This window comes from Callorhinchus milii, unplaced genomic scaffold (genome assembly GCF_018977255.1).
Source record: "Callorhinchus milii isolate IMCB2004 unplaced genomic scaffold, IMCB_Cmil_1.0 Scaffold2, whole genome shotgun sequence".
Classification (NCBI taxonomy): Eukaryota; Metazoa; Chordata; class Chondrichthyes; order Chimaeriformes; family Callorhinchidae; genus Callorhinchus; species Callorhinchus milii.
This window is the reverse complement of record NW_024704743.1, coordinates 74,178,120-74,187,680: the sequence shown is the minus strand read 5'-3', so window position 1 is coordinate 74,187,680 and position 9,561 is coordinate 74,178,120.

The window sequence follows — 9,561 nt, the reverse complement described above, 5'->3', positions numbered from 1 at the left end:
GCTACAGAGGGTTAACTCAATTATAACATTCTATTGCCAAGCAGGTGAACAGCTCAGCTCCAAGGCTTCACTCAACCTCCAAGGAAAGTAATCAAATAAAACTTTTTTTGCGACAGAAATGTTTCCAGAAACCCCTTGGTTAGACTTGAGAACTTTGTCACTATATTCACTTCTATGAAGACAAAAAGCTCTTGAGAATAATTGGATTTATGATTGGGAACAGAAATATGAATAGAATCTTTGAGCATTATCTGTCTCTCCGCTAATAGGGCCCATGGTGAGCAGCCCTAAGGCACACTGAGTTGTCTCACACTATGCTTCTTTTTATTGGGCAGCGCAAAGGGAATTTGCAGGAAAATCCAGGTCACAATGAATCATTTGTGACAGAGATATTCAGGTAAACTGAATTGTTGTCAACATCTAAATCAGGACACCAGCCTCATTCCTGAGTGATTCTCTGACTCCTCTAGTGTTTCAACAAAACAGGACAAAATGACAAAAATACAACAGCAAAAAGAACCAAATATAACATAACATCCTTGTATTTTGGAGTTTTAGCTGATTAAACTCCAGTAGTAACCCAATGTATTATCTGTATACTATGAATATGAATATTCTGTATATGATGGGTTCCACCATCAATGGCCTCGCTTTCAGACGTTAAGCACCAAAACTCTGAAACACTCTTCCTCTATCCCTCTGCCTTGCCCCTTCCTATCCCTTCTTCAGATCGCGCTTGAAGATCTTCCTCTTCGACCGTGTCTACAGTCACCTCCCACCAGCTCGGGATTGTGCTCCACCACTGTCAAGCTCTCTGGGAAATGCAAGGTGTTGTTGTTGTTGGGGTGCCCAAGCTTTCACTCTTGTCAACCTCCACACAATGCTCTCCAGGCAAAGGGAAATGTCCATGTGTAGGTTACATACACATGTGGAAATCTGAGTCTGGTTTTAAGCATGGGGACTGATTTTTTGCATGTGACACTGGGTGCCTTAAAAAAGTGTGACTTTTAACAACGTTGTTAAATGTTGTACTAATGCTACGAAAATGGAACATGTATAATCAATCAGGATTGGGAGGTTACAATTTTTATAAATCAATCTGATAGGAGGATCAAGAATAAGGGCTAATGTATAAAATGACATCTTTGCATAATTTTTTGTTTCATTTTGAATGTCTGCTTGCGGGGCTCATGTTCTATTCGTCAGCCTCAAATGAGCCATGATAACAAGACTTGATGCAATAAGACTTTCAATGGGGGAAGTGAGCCCTCTTGTGGCACAAGGTACAATTAGAAATTAAAAAACAAAAAGCAAAGATGATAGCTATGCTCAATTGGATCTGATAGTCATCTGTGCGTGTCTTTGGCAGCTGGGTGAGGGGAGGTCAAGTTTGGCCATGACACCATGTATATCTAAGTGCCAAGGTTTGCACATGGAAGAATAAATAATAATATTCCTTGCATTTGATATAATAATAATAATCCTTGCATTTGATATAGCACCTTATCTCGTCTTCTACTCATCTCAACGCGCTTCACAGAATAGACTGTAAAGTGAATTAAGTGTATATTTTGTGGATGAAACGCGGCAGCCAATTGCGCACAGCAGTGTCCCACAAACAGTCATGGATTGAATGACCAAATTATTATTATTTATTCATTTTTGAATTGATTATTACCTCCGGAAAGTGATCCGACAATCAACTAACAACCGGGTTCCTACTTACAGCTAGGTAAACAGGCATGTGGAGTAAGGAAACTTGTCTAAGGTATCCCCCTCCCGGGATGTGCTAGAGCGAAGTCGACCCATTGGGAGAACAGCAGAGTGAGGCTGTTCAGTTCATTTTGTCTGTGGTATGAGAGCTCCTGGAACTGTCCACTCCAATAGCACATCATCCACCTGATGGCAGAGACAAATCCCTGCTCTGCAAAGAGATATATCAAATGTAAGTTTTTTTAATTGATTTTATTTTTAGATTTTTTTTATCATATCAGGGTATCCAGAATTTGGCCAATTCTTAAATACGATCTTCAGGGCCAGGATAAAGGATCTGGGGGCCCTAAAATAGATCACGTTTGGGGGCCCTTTGTTCTATGCACGCAAATTGCTTTAGATAACTTTAGACTGACAATTCAATACAGTGGTGGGGTAGTGTTGTATTGTTGGGAGATGCCATCCTTCTGACGAGACGTTAAACTAAGATCCTGGTTGCTGGTTCAGGTGGACACTAAAGATTCTGTGAGACTATTTATAGAATCATAGAATTATCCAGCACAGAAGGAGGCCATTCTGCACATCGTATCTGTGCCGCTTCTTTGAAAAGAGCTATCCAAATTAATCCCACTCCCCCGCTCTTTGAAAGGAGCTATCCAAATTAATCCCACTGCCCCGCTCTTTGAAAAGAGCTATCCAAATCAATCCCACTCCCCGCTCTTTGAAAAGAGCAATCCAAATCAATCCCACTCCCCTGCTCTTTCCTCATAACCCTGCAAGCTTGTCCTCCCCAAATAATTATCTACTTCTCTCTTAAAAGTTTTTATCGAATCGACTTCCACCACCCTTCAGGCAATGTATTCCAGATCCAAACAACTTGTGTAAAAAATATCTCCTCACCTCTCCTCTGTTTCGTTTAACAGCTATTTTAAATCAGTGTCCTCAGGTTACCAACCCACCCGCCAGTGGAAATAATTTCTCCTTGTTCACTCTATCGATTCCCCTAATAATTTTGAAAACTTCTATTAAGTCTCCTCTTAACCTTCCTAACTTCTCTAGCCTCTCCTGATAACTGAAGTCTCTCATTTCTGGTACCATCCTGGTAAATCTCCTTTGCACTTTCTCAAACCTTGACATCCTTCCTGAAGTGTGGTGTCTAGAACTGAACACAGTACTCTAGCTGAGGTTTAACCAGTGTTCAAAAACAAAAGGATGTTTCTCCTGGGCAACAATCCCCAGGATAAAATGGTAATTGACTTCAGGATTGCTGTAGGACATTACATACAGCAATCATGAAGTATTTGCTGTATACAAATTGGTTACCTCAATTGCCTAGTCAATACACAATAATTACACTTTACAGTAAATCCTGTGAAGCGCTTTGAGATGTCCTCTTGACATGAAAGGCACTATATCAATTGTAGATATTAGCATTACCAATAAACTGTTGAACACTACCAACAGACATTTGCAAAAAAAATTCCAACCGAGGCTGTAATTAAAGCTTACTCTGATTTGGCTTTAAAAAAGCTCGTCAGCCAACAGAAACCATTCCCCGTATGACAGAGTGCTTGATGCATTAATATGCAAAGCAACCAAATTGTTTTTATAATAGGAATAATCATTACATTTGATATAGTGCCTTTCACATCGGGTGACGTCTTAGAGCACTTCACAAGATACACTGTAAAGTGTAGTGATTGTATTTTGTAAACAAATATAGTAACCAATTTACATTCAGCAATGTCGCACGAAAAGCAGACAGCCATGAAGTGAATGACCAATTTTATTAGGGAAATTGTTGGCCAGGACACTGCGAGAAACTCCCTTCTCTTTTCTGTCTTTAGCTAGGTTTTGAATATGGGGAGGAGGAAGAGTACGGGTGAGTCAGACAGACTCTGGGATGGAGTTCCAGAGAACAGGGATAGAATGACTGAAAGTTCGCGTGCCAATGGTGGGATGGAGTGAGTGCGGGACATGAAGCAACAGAATGGCCGGGACAAAAAGTGTATCTGAGAGAGAAACAGAGAGTGTGAGACACACAAAGAGATGGAGAGAGAGAGAGAGAGTGACTGAATGAGAGAGACAGGGAGAGTGAGGGAGAGGCAAGGGGGAGAGAGAGAAGGGGTGCATGACTGGGGCTCAGTGAATGCGTTGTGTCTGAGCGAAGCAGAGAGAGTATACTTGTGTGTGTGTATGTACGGCAGGTCTGGGGGTGAGAGAGAAAGTGTCTGTATCAGGGTCCAAGCCTGGGCATTGGAAATTGCGGAGGGTCTTGGAGATGATTCTTTTTACCGTGTTTAATAACTCCTTGTAAGGTTCTAACGTATTTAGTTAACTGGTTCAATTAACAACCAAATTTTAAAACTTTGAGCATTCCAGGAAATGTTTTTGTTTTCAAATGATTGTAAAATTAAAGATTAAGAACACAGTATACAAAGTGTGTGAAGACACACTCCATCACATTGGTAGTTGTAATAAAATGTACGTAGTATCCACTAGATGGAGATGGTGCTTTACAGAGAGTGAGTGAGTCCTGAGGCTTAGTCGATCAATCGTGTGTGAGATAGCAATACGCTGCCTGGACTGATGCTGCTTCTTCATTGAAGTGATACATTTACTGTATCTGAGGTTGTAATGTTCAAAGGTTGCTCCATAATACAATTCTGCACAAATCAGAAAAGAAACCTGCTTATGAAAAATATGCAGAGCATGCAGGTAGAGCAAGCAGGTAGAAGGTGTTTCAACAACATCAACAACTTGGATTTATATAGCGCCCTCCACGCCGGACGGCGTCTCAGAGCGCTTCACAGTAACGGATCCCGGGGCCGAGCCAGGGGGAGGGGGAGGAAGATGACCAAAGGTGCGGAAGAAAAGAAAGGTCTTCAGCAGAGAACTGCAAATAGGAAGAGAGGGAGCGAGGCGAAGGGAGTGAGGAAGGGAGTTCCAGAGTGTCGGGGCATAGTGGCCGAAGGGGGGTGCAGAGGAGTGGAGGGATTTGAAGACAAGGTGAAGATCTTGAAGTCGATCCTCTCTGGGGCATCAGCCAGTGCAGTCTGGCAAGGACTGGGGTAATCGGGGAGTGGAGTTTGGTGCGGGTGAGAATGCGGGCGGCAGAGTTTTGTATAATCTGGATTTTATGGATGGTAGTGGAGGGGAGACCGGTGAGGAGGGCATTTGAATAGTCCAGCCGAGAGGTGACAAAGGCATGGACCAGGGTTTCAGCGGCTTTTGAAAAGAGGTATTGGTGGAGACGGGTGATGCGTTGGAGGTGGAAGAAAGTGGTGCTGGTGAGGGACCGGATGTGGGGGAGGAAGGATAATTGGGGGTCGAACCTAATTTTTACTGCTGAGATTTGCAGTGTGGTTGGGAAAAACAAATGAGTGAGGTATCAACAGATCTCTGCCATACAAATAAATATTTTCTCATTCGATCCACAAAGAACACTTAGTGTGTTTTCATATATGAAAAACAGGTCGGAGAGTTGAAAGGCACTTTATAGTTTCCATTTTGCTAAACTTCTGAAAACTACTGTTTTGCTTTTTTCTTCTCCAGTATGTTCTGCCTTCCCTCCTTAAATCCCAAATGCATTCTGAGTTTCCTGAGTGTTGCTTACTGGAGTGACCATTCCTCACGTGTGAAGCAGATGGCCTATTGCAACTACAGAGTGTCACAACTGAGACTGCTTTTATCTTCATCTGATGTACATGTGTTTTCCAGCCAAGAGAGGAGAGCCACAGCACAACAAATAGGAACTCTTGCTGTTTTATACCATTTGTAGTCAGGGGAACTAAGCCCAATTATTGTGAGCCTGCTGCGATCAGCAAAGTGGACATACAGCAGGGATCAAAACTGAGATGTTTCTGCTCTTTGTGGCTGTTTAATAAAGGGCAATATTTCCTAATGGCCATCAAGGATCTGTTTTTGAATGAGTTTTATTTTACCTGCAGTGCATTCTGCGGATGATATTACATCCTGTGCCCAGTGTATCTGTCAGATCATTTAAATGTCTGAAATGTTTGAACATGTTTTTTTCCCAATGTGTAATACAGTAGAGTATTTGGTAAGTTATACATTTTTTTAAACTTAAATTTTAAGGTTTATGAAATTGCACAGCCTATTTGGGTAATAAGTAGCACAATTTATTTGCTCAAAATATTGCTATAATTAGCTCTGTTCTGTGTCTTATTATACTTTATTTGACAGATTATTGAGTGTTTATTTACATTGTAGTATTTACTTTCCCAGTACAAACCCAGCACAAGTCACGAAAGGAGGAGTGTGTAAAGTAAGACCCCGTCTGGCAGGACCCCTTTCAACAATCTTTACAGTACAAAATGAAGGGATCGCGGTATTTTGCCCTTACAAGAGGAAGTGGAGATACTGGAACTCAGAGCTCACTTGAGCACTTGGTCACTAGGTTCAGGCTGGGCTTGCCCTGTCAGAGAGTCCATCCGGTCATCTGACCTGCTCGGGTGATCTTGAAGACAGGTTTTAGGTTTGCATTCTCCTTTGGCAATTTGGGGCCAAGAAGGGTTTGAGCGGTATTGGGGTTTATCTGTGAAAATAAACCTCGTTCCCAAAGTGGATGGTATTCAGTCTAATTCTGGGGGGAGCAGACCTAACCTCGTTCACCAATAAAATATAAATGAAGGGAGCATGGCATTCGTCTTGGAGGTTTCGAGGAATAAGTTTCAACAGATTGGTTTGGGTAAAATCAAACCTACACACAGACCCAGAAAACCAAGATCTTCAAAGGCACCAATCATCCAAATAAATAAGAGAACATTGAAAAACTAAAGGAAAGCCAAGAGAAGCCAGGGACTACTGAATCTGGACAATGGCCACAGCAAGGATGGACTTTCAAAGAGTTTAGAAAACAGTTGGCTATTGGAATTAATGAAATAACACGAGGTTTAGAGAAAGATGAATTGTGTTTAGGGCTGGTATATTTGTCAGTGAAACCTGATCTTATGACTCAGCATCTGATTGATCCCGACATGAAAGGTGTTATACAAATGTAATCTTGTTGTTGTTGTTGTTGTTGGAGTCCTGTAGGTCAGTGGTTAGAATGCTCGCCTTGCAAGCGAGAGACCTGCATTCGAAACCCAACCGGACAAAACGTTGGGCAAGTTTTCTTACTCCACATGCCTCTGTTTACTCACAGTAAGTAAGAACCCGGTTGTTAGTCAGTTGGTGGATTGCTATTCCTGGGGTAATAATTCCTTCAAAAAAAGAAAATAATAAATTGGTCACTCAATCCACGAATTTTTGTGAGACACTGCTGTACGCAATTGTCTTCCGCGTTTCACCCACAAAATACACAGTCAATTCACTTTACAGTATATTCTGTGAAGCGCTTTGAGACGTCTCAAAGACATGATAAGGCGCTATATCATTAGATAATTATTATTATTCAGCTCAGGGTGAGTCAAGCAGTGCCTTCTTGTCAGGTTCCCCGCCTAAGTGAGCCAGTGCTGCCCTTAATGTAGAGACTTTCCTTCAGACCATTAGAGCGATTATCCCACGAGTGCCTCCTTTAAATGTTCTGTGGACAGAGTAAATGAGAAGAGAGTGCTGGGGGAGTTAACCAAGGGAGCCAATACACCATTGAAATGCAACAAGTTGAATCATCCTCATCATCAGCTGCTGTGCTGTCTGTGAGTCAGAAGCACAAATTTTGTGAAATTTGCACTACAAAGCAGTACAAAAAGCAAAGAATCTGAAGCATAGTTGCTGCCTCTCATAGACTATCAATAAAGTTCCTCCAAATTCAAATAAAATTTGAAAAACAAAAAATTGTAAGAAAAATAAATAGGTTGGTGATATATTGTAATTTTATGAAAGCTGGTTAATAATACATCTTTTAATACAAGTGGTGTACTTTACAATCAAGGCAAGAGTCTCTGAAATATATTATTTTGCTTAATGTCTGTATTTTAAAAATAGCCTGTGAGTGGTCATTGCTAGAGAACTGGCAACTTGGGTCAGACGATTTTGAGACACCATTGATCTTGTGTAAATGTCAGCCTGGCTCAGTTGGGAAACTCTTGCCTCTTAGAAGGCTGTAGGTTCAATCCCACTATAGGACTTAAACTTGCATAGCCTAAGATGACACTCCACTGAAGTGCTGTGAGTGGTTATTGGAGGTGCCGTCTTTCAGATTAGCATATTTGCATGCTGTATTGTCACAGTAAATCCTGTGAAGTGCTTTGGGATGTCGTTCCGATGTGAAAGGGGCAATACCAAATGCAAGGATTATTATAATGTGGGCGAGACTCATATATGCTTCTATTACCTATAGATGCAACTCAAATAACCTCTTTACTGGACTCCCCAAGTTCCAGTCCTTCCCAAAAATGCTTGTATCCTAAACCATACCAAGCTTTGCCTGAGCATGGACCCCAGCCTTGCCAGGTCCCAGAGACTCCCAGTGGATTGAATTTAAGATCCTCATTCTCACGTACAAATCCTTTCACGCTCTAGCACTCCCTACCTCTGTGATCTCAAATCTCGTAGATAGAGCTTTACAACTCTGACAGAACTAGCGATAGCCTTAGATAAAGGGGATTTGATTTTCAGAAAGCAATTGGTAGGAACATAGGAAAACAGGAACAGTAGGAGACCATTCAGCCCATCAAAGCTGTTCCTGCAGTTATCAGATCTTGACAAATAATAATAATCCTTGCATTTGATATAGTGCCTTATCACATAATTGAGACGTCTCAAACCACTTCACAGTATATATTGTAAAGTGGATTGACTGTATTTTGTAGGTGAAACATGGCAGACAATCCTTTAAGACTTTTCGCAAAGCCCTTAATAGTTCAGTCTCAAAAGATTATTAGTTAAAATTAAGGCACCAGGAGTTGAAGGCAATATTGTTCCGGTGACCATGAAAAGTTCCATTTCACTATTCAAAAGAGAAAGGAGTTTTTTCCGCCAATTACCTGATTAATAATCCTCCAGATTTATTGGTTATTCACTTCTTGACTGTTTTGAGGATTTTACTGTGTACAAATTGCCTATGTGTTTGCCTACAAAATATAGTCACTGCTCCAGTCTGTAAGTAATACCTTGTTAGACATTTGAGATGTTTTAATGGTATAGGTGCTGCAGCAAACACAAGGATTATTAATGCTGGGAATATAATTTTTCTCAGATGACTGTATTAAAAGTACTTTTAAAACATATATTTCTATTTTATGCTGGAATTAGCATTTTATTACAATGTATGGGCTTTAAAACCTTAGATTTTAGGAAGAACTGAAGACTGAGGATTGCCTCCTGATTTCTCATATTTATAACATATAATAATCCTTGCATTTGATATAGCTCTTTTTACGTCTTCTAGACGTCTCAAAGCGCTTCACAGAATATGCTGTAAAGTGAATTGACTGTATATTTGTGGGCGAAACGCAGAGCACAGCAGTGTCCAACAAACAGTTGTGGATTGAAAATGACCGATTTATTATTGTTTTTGTTTTTTGGAGGGATTATTATTTATTCTATTTATTGCTTACCTACCTGATCAAACCTAATTGTCTAATGACTGTTTCAGGAAAGTCCAGGGTCAGATGGATAATCTACTCACAGAGACATTGAGGAAAATCCACTGGACCTGACAACTGATGTGAATTTTCTCATTTGCGTTTAAAGTAGTCCCTGCTTTCTGAACGACTCTGTACGCTGATCAGGATCTCGTAGGCTTCTGAATTCTTTGTGTACAAAAAGACTGTTTTATATTCCAAAACACATTTCTCTTCCCTGTTCAATTTAGATAAAGAACAGATTTGTTTTTGTTCTCAAAGATCTACGTGCCAAACCTACAACCTCATTTTTTTTCTG